Below are 7,886 nucleotides of genomic sequence, written 5' to 3' on the forward strand. Positions count from 1 at the left end.
TTTCACGCGCGAAGATGGGGAGCTCCTGGAGAGGGACAAGGGCCGGCCGCGTCTGCGTCGGGTGCGCACACACGCACGTGCACGGCCGACCCTGCCGGCGGCTTTGCTGCCGGTGACCCGTGGCGGGGCCGGCGCTGGGGACAGCAGCCGCACTCTGGGCCCAGCTCCCTCCCACCCTGTTCTCTTATTGCCCAAGCTCCTGATTACAACTCCTACTCCTTGGAACCCACGATTTAGTTCAAACATCGATGATCAGCCGAACTGGAAGCGGTTTCCCTTGGCCAGAGCTGGAGTGGAAGAAAGGGAGGGTGAAAAAAGAGAGAGGCAGAGAGAGAACGATGGGAAGCGAGAGAGAAGCAGCCAAGGAGTCTGACTCGAAGGGGCAGAAAGCCCAGAGCGGAAAACTGGCCTCCTGTCCAAAGTGAGGCGCGCGCAGGCGGCGGCAGCCCCGAGGTCCTCGACCCGCGGAGCAGGCAGGGAGCTTCGCCCATCTTCCCTCCCAGCCCTGACCCAGCGCCTGGAAACACGGGTTTCAGGTTTTGGCCTCGCTCCTAAACTTCACAAGGTAGCCGCTGGTCGTACAGTCACATCTCTCTGGCCTTTCTGTCTGAACGAACAGCGCGTCGAGGACGCTCAGATCTCCCGGTGACTCTCCCGGGCCGCCCGTGGGAGGCCGCCGACGGGCGCGTCCTTAATCATAAAAAGTCATTCCCGGTAACAAATAGTTTCGTCGGCCGGTGCCAGCGATACAGCTGTTTCTGTTTAAGCTTAAATACTTTCCAACAGTTTGGGCAGTAAAAATAAAGTCGGCCTCAGCCGCCTGTAAGTGTCTGGTTTCCCCGCCCAGAGAAAGCCCACCCTCCACCCTGGGTCCGGGTCGCTCAGCCTGTCCCGCCCGCCCCCTCTTGGAATCCGCTGCTTGCGGAAGGCAACCGCTGCCGCTGCGAGTCCGTCCCAGCCCCGCACCGGCCCCCTGAACTCCTCGGGCTGGCTCCAGAGCCACCATGGAAGTGGGAGAGAGGGGGCCTTCCCGGAGTGGGCCGGGGGACCAGACCCGCCTGGCCTCGCGCCCTCCCCCCACCCCTGGCAAGGTCTCCCGCACCCGCGAAGAGCGGTGGTTTTCCTTCAGATAGAGTTTCTGGAGCTGGGTTCCCGGGGGGTTGTGCTTGCCCTTGATGCCTTTACAGTCCGTGGGGTTTGCACTAGGCGTGCAGAGGGCGATGGTTTCAGTTTCACCCCGAAGAAGATATCTTTAGTCCTTTCTCCATGCGTTCTTTCCATTTTCCTTCCTTCCTTGCTTGCTTCCTTCCTCCTTCCCTCCTTTTTTTCTTTCCTTCCTTCCTCCCTTTTCTTGTTTCCTTCCTTCCTCCTTCCCTCCCTCCCTCCCTCCCTTTTTTCCTTCCTTCCTTCCATGTCCCTCTCTTTCCACCTCATTTTCCCTTCTTTGCCTAAATACCTGTGAAACTTAAGTGAAGAAATGAAACTCCTGATGCTGGCAGGTACGGCCCCTCCTCTGGACAGGGTATTAAGTAATTAGCTTACCTTCCCCACCCAATTTCCCACCCATCTTTGTGCCTGATGGCGATTATTTCAGAAATGCTTGCTCTGAACAAAATTACCGCTTGCGAAGAGTCTGAGTTTGCAAACGTCGGGGATTCCTGCAAAGCCTGTGCCAAAGGTGGAACTCGATTCAGAAGGAAAGAAGAGGTATAGGATAATCTGAGGGCAAGTAGCCCGCCTCTTGTCAGCAGCAGACGCGCTCACTCCCGCCAAGGAAGGCAATCCCCAACGGGGCAGAGTGCGTTTCACCCCTGCCTGGGGCACCCCCTTCCCCCCAACAGCCCCCAAGAGAACAGCGTTGCAGGGGGTGTGAAAACAGGTCAACTGGCAACCTCACTCCTGGACAGTTTGGAGACAAAGGGAGGTGGCGGTATGAGAAATGGGAGCCCAACTTCGGGGTCTGGCTGTGTGGGTACCGAAGGATGTCCTGTCTGCTGGGAGAGAGCGCTGGGAGAGGGTGCTAGAATGCGTGGGGGTGCGGGGGAGGAGGTTTGCAGTCATTCCAGCCGGGTCTAAACCAGACCCAGAGGACAGGTCAGCTGGTTGCATGGTCTTAGGAACCCACAGAAAGAGGATCCTTGCTCCCTACCTTTCTTATCGAACCCCCTTCCCTGACCCACTCAATTCTCGCCACCTCCCTTTTCTCCACACAACCACTTTCATTGTTCAAAGTTAGATAACTGCCTTTCCCACCTACACCTCCCAGGAGCAAACAAAGTTGTAAAAGACAAGACACGCTCGCTACTCCTAATCCCATCGCTCGGCTGTCCGCTGCAGAGGCTGCGGCTGTTGGGTTCGCGTGCGCCGCCTCTGCAGTAAATAAGGTAACTGCTTCCTATTACTTTAGCCCCATATGGCTGCAATTTGAGTGTCTTTAGAGACAGTGCGTGTGTTGGGGCGGGGGATGGGGGGAGTGAAAGTGGAAATCAAATGCTTTCAGATAGCATTTTTATGAAGGAAATTGTCGGCGATTCTCTTAACGGCCGCCCCCTCTCCAGAGACGAGCTGCCCAGTTTCTTTGTTTACGGAAATGCGGGCTCCCGCCCGCCTGGGGACACCTGCTTCCCAAACCCCGAGGTCTCCGGCCCGATTCCGCACTCTTGCGACGTGAGTGCACGGCCCGCGACTGCCCCTCCCGACAAAGGGTCTGCGACCTGCTCCAGGGAGCCCGCCCTACCCTCGGCCTCAGCCACTCAAAGGTGCCCGGACTCTGCACTCTCTGCAGCCTCCTGAGAGCCCGGAGTTTAGGGGCCCTCTTAGGCCTCCCTGGGTCCTCCCTCCGGGAGGGAGGCTGGAGGCTGGAGGCTGGCGCAGTACGAGGAGAGGGGCTGACTGGCCCCAGCGGGGCGCTGGGCTCCTGGGTCGCCGGCTAGGCCGACAAGCCCTAGCGCGTCCTGTAGCTCGAGGATGAGGCCGGCCCGGTTGTTTGGGAGCGTTTCAACTCCGCGGCTTGGCGGGCGTCGGACCTGCCGGCTCTTGGCCGCGGACGCAGGCAGATTTGGAAGCCAACCGTTTGCCTTGCGCGGCCGGCAGCGAAGTGAGCGCCGGCGGCTCCGAGGCGTGGCCTTATGGCCGGTGGCTTACCTCCCGGGGCCCCGGAGCCGGAGCCGGAGCCGGGAGGGCGTCCCGCAGTGCTGCTTCCCCGACGCCGAGCTAGGGCTGGGCGCCTGCCGCCTGCTATGGGAATGCCGCAGGGTGACCCGACATTCTGGAAACTGGTCCCAATGCCCAGCCTAGGAGACTGGAAGGGAGGTGGTCCAGGATTTTGGCCTTGGTTCCCTCTGCTAGTTATTCCCAGGAGCAAGAAGCTCCCACCTTTTCTGTCCCGCTTTCTCCTCCCTAGGAGACATCCACAGCTCCTCCTTGCTAGAGAAGCACTAGAACCGGGTGCAAAGGATACGAAGGGGCTGCCTGCTCTACAGGAATCTCCCACGAGGCTGCGCACACTCTAGAAGCCACAATTCTGCCTTAAACCCCAGAAACTGAAATCAGGCCACCTTTCTTCCCCTCCACAGGGGAAAATATTCCCTCAGAGTTAAGCAACATCTATTACTTAAGTAGTTGCCCTATGTCTAGTGCCTGTGTTATCCCAGTTAAGATTCACAGCAGCCAGGTAACATCAGTTCTATTACCCCTATTTTCTAGATGAGGAAAGCGAGGCATAGAGGGTGCCAAGTCACTTGCTCAAGGGCACAGCAGGGGTTCTGCCTGAGAAGCCCAAAGCAAAGCCCGACGCTCAAGCCCCTAAAGCTTCATGGCGGGGGCATTGGATTCTTGTGAATTTCAGTTCCTCCAAGGCTTGAGGAAGAAATTTAAGAAAAGTCCGGTGGAGCCTCCTGGGAGCGTAGAGCAGTGCTCCAGCAGGAAGACTCTCAGAGCCTTCAGCAACAAGGATGAGGCTGAAACAGGAGTTCCAGGAACTGCAGAGCGGTGCTCCAGCGGGAAGACTCGCAGAGCCTTCAGCAACAAGGATGAGGCTGAAACAGGAGTTCCAGGAACTGCAGAGCGGTGCTCCAGCGGGAAGACTCGCAGAGCCTTCAGCAACAAGGATGAGGCTGAAACAGGAGTTCCAGGAACTGCAGAGCGGTGCTCCAGCGGGAAGACTCTCAGAGCCTTCAGCAACAAGGATGAGGCTGAAACAGGAGTTCCAGGAACTGCAGAGCGGTGCTCCAGCGGGAAGACTCTCAGAGCCTTCAGCAACAAGGATGAGGCTGAAACTGGAGTTCCAGGAACTGCAGAGCGGTGCTCCAGCGGGAAGACTCGCAGAGCCCTCGGCAACAAGGATGAACTGAAACAACAGAGATGGGAGCGAGTTCTAGGTGCCAATTTAAGCCAACTGGAAGCTGGACGTTCGTGGGCAGTTTTGCTTTTTATTTATGGTAGAACGCAGTGGCCAAAAAGGTGGGTTCTGGGGTCAGCCTGCCTGGGTTCCAATGCGCTTGCTGGCTGTGTGCCCTTGTGCAAGTTACTTAACCTCTCTGTGCTCCAGCTTCTAGAACTATAAGAAAAGGAATATTAGTATGTTTTCCCAAGTCCATGGGGGGGTTCAATGAGACATGGACGAACCCCCACACTGTCAGCCACAGGCAAATGTTCAATGAATGTTCATTATTAGTTACTGTTGTTGCTGTTAATTGGTGTTTTGAGACTAGAACAAGCTCATGGGACCTAGTGATTCTGATTTGAGTGACTTAGCTCGGGCTATCCCTACTTCCCCATGAGGGGCACGCCCAGAGAGGGCCTCAGCACACACCCGTCCCCCCTGGGAAGCCGACGGTGTGCTGCTTAGACGCAGTTTTGATTCATTCCTCGGGTATCTGCCCCTGGACCGGTTGGGCCGCGTAGGCTCACTGGGAAAACGCGCGGGCGTCCCCTCGGAGCGCCGCGGCCGAGCGAGCTGAGGGTCCGGTGCCACTGGAGCACGCGCACAGCGCCCGAGCCAGCACGCATGCGCGCCGCGGGCAGGCCCCATTTCCCCCCACCCCCTCGCCCCCTCCCCGCAATCGCGCGCCCGAGCCCCGTGACTGCACCCTTGAGAAGCAGAGAGGGGCGGCCCGGAGTTGGGCCGGACAACCGCAGCCTGGAAGGAGTCCGGGAGTTCTTGGATTTGGGCGCTCAGTTCTAGTGGTCTGGGGAAAAGGGGCTCTGACGGGGCGGACTGGGCACAGCCAGGGGCGGGGGCTTCGAGAGGCGAGGGAAGGCCGGCAGGTCAAGGTCTTGGAGTCCCGTCTGAGAAGAGGACGTTATCAGAAAGCTCCAGCCCCAATCCCGCCTGGAAGATGCCGGGGGCGGGCCGACTGTAGCGGTGCCAGCCCGGGATCTGACGGCTCTATGCGTGGGCGGCAGCCTGTGGTTTCGGATTCCCCAAGTGGAGAGTTTGATCCCAGGTTCTGCCTGCACGGACAGCCTTGGCTTTGCGGTTACGGGCCACGGCCCCTGCGCGCCCCTCCTCCCGTGACCCAGCCCATGGGAATGGCAGGGAGCACCAACCCTCCCACGGGAAAACACGCGGTGAGGCTGGGCGAGGCGAGGAGTGGTGGCACCAGAGCCTGTGCGCAGAGGCAGCGGGACCTCCTGGGATCTCTTGAGCCTGAGCGCCGCCAGGGTGGGCACTTCTGCCTCCAGCGCTGCTGGATGCCACAGTCCTCCCTTCTCCTCCTGGACCCCACGCGGCTCTCCAGAGTCCCAGGGAAGCTCCAGGGACTCTTCGGACTCCCTCTGGCGCTTCCCGTTTTCTCATTTCCTACCCCGCCCCCATGCAGAAGGAACTGAAGTGACTTTTTTGCTGGGACGCCTGGACCTCAAGCCAGTTCCAAAGTGGAGGTCTCTGAGCCAGTGTCGTTCCCTTGCGAGGTTGTTCTCGCCAAGAGCCACAGTCCAGCTTCCCCTATCAGAGCTCCGAAAACCCTCCGTACCGGAGCCTGCCGGGTCATTTGAGGAGGCACAAGCTGCGGAGGCCAGCCTCGGGCCTCTCGCAGAACCTCAGGGAACAGAGGCGTCTGCCCGGCCGCCCACCCTCCGCGAGAGTGGGCCACGCGGGCGGCAAACCCGAGGGCAGACGTTTGGGAGCCGACCGAGAAGACGCTACGGTGCCCGCGAGGTTCTGGGCGAAGCCTCGGCGTCCTCCACGGCGGTCGACGCCTTGCCTCGCAGCCCGGGTGCAGGGTTTCCTCCGGACACCCCCAGCCGTTGTTCCGGGAGGAGGCGCTGTCTGGGACCCGACCGGTCTCGGCTGGCGTCGAGGCTCCGCGCACGCCCAGAAGCCGCGTTGCCGGTTCCGGGGCTGCCGGAAAGCGTGGGGCCAAGCGGCTGCTCATTTGCCCGCGCAAGCGCTTCGCTGCCCTGGCGGGACCTTGCTCTCTCCGGACGCCCTCGGCCGAGGGGTGGCTCAGCATCCCGAGTGTGGACGCTGACGGCCACTCGGCCGGGACACCCTCGGCCAGGGAGCTGGGATGACTTTTCCCTCTGCAGCTGAAGCCTCCGAACGGCTTCCCCGCCCTTCTGTAAGAAATCAGATTCAGGGAACATGGTACCGTATTTACCCGCACAACTTCCTCCCTTGACATTTTGCACTCTCGAAGTTGGGGCAGAAGTAATTATGCAAACATCTGGGTCTGTCCCGCGCCGCTACCGGCACCGTCTTATTCATCCTGAGAGCCGCACTCCCTCATTTACATAATAATGGCTTATCTGGAATAACACAGCAATCAGAGACAAAATTAATTTTCTTCAGCTAGTCCTTGAGATCCCCAAAACAGAGGCTTATGGCAAGAAAAGCTGGTTTTTGCAGAGGGTGTAGGGTTCCTCACCAGGACCGAGGAGAAAGTTTAAAGCAGTGGAAATGTGATGTTCACGCTGTTTCTGTATTTTTCTAGTTTCAACCTCAGAGCTTAGTTACTTTTTGGCCAAACGGATGAAGGGCTAAACCACCGTGGAAGTCCCAGCAGACACCCCCACCTTCACCCTATCCATCCTGGTAGGCTCCGTGGCCCTTGAGGCAGAGACGACATGGACTGTGGCTGGGGCATTGGGGCCGATGTTCATTGTGGTGGGATGTGGAGAGGGTAGACTGGCAGCCTTCTGAAGATTAAGGGGGTGTCCTGTAAACCAGCTCCTGGGTCTGAGTCTGGACCCTCCAGGGACTCAGTTTCCCACTCTTTGAACAGATCGAGACAGAGCAAGCACTTCCTGCTCTGGGATGGTCGCCTCTGCCACCGTGACAGAAGTCGTTGGATTCAAAGCAGAATAAAGGGATCCGTGGGTGGTGGAGGGCACATTATGTGCAGGAAACATCTTTTATACATTAAAAAAACTTCTTGATCTTTTTTAATATGAAGAGGAGTGGGCGGAGAAAATCCACAAATAAATATGGTAAGTGAATTTGGACCAGAATTGTAATTGCAGGACCACTTTCAGGGCAATTCCAGGCTCCAGAGAATTTTTGCAGCAAAACGTGTTTCCTCCGAGGGCACCATCCCCACTTTTGCAGTTCACAGAGCAGAGAGTGACAGGAGCGCCAGAGGGCTCTGCAGCACCTCCCCTCACCCCTCTACGGATGGACAGGAACGTCCTATCTCTTGGAAAAGATGCAAGTTTTATATTTAATGAGAAGGTGCCCACGGTTCAGGCTTGCAACTAAGAAGTTTGGTATCATTCTTAAGTTCTTTCGTAAATGAACTTTTAAGAAGTTCAGGGTTGCAGGAGGAAGCCTAGGAAGGAATGGCTGCCGGGTGGAGCGAGCTGTGGGGTGAGATGGGCAGGGGGAGGGAAAATGGGTGGAGGACCTCGGTCCCACTGTCAGAGGCTGTTTTGGGGGGAAGGGAGGA

This window comes from Callithrix jacchus, chromosome 5, assembly GCF_049354715.1.
Source record: "Callithrix jacchus isolate 240 chromosome 5, calJac240_pri, whole genome shotgun sequence".
Lineage (NCBI taxonomy): Eukaryota > Metazoa > Chordata > Mammalia > Primates > Cebidae > Callithrix > Callithrix jacchus.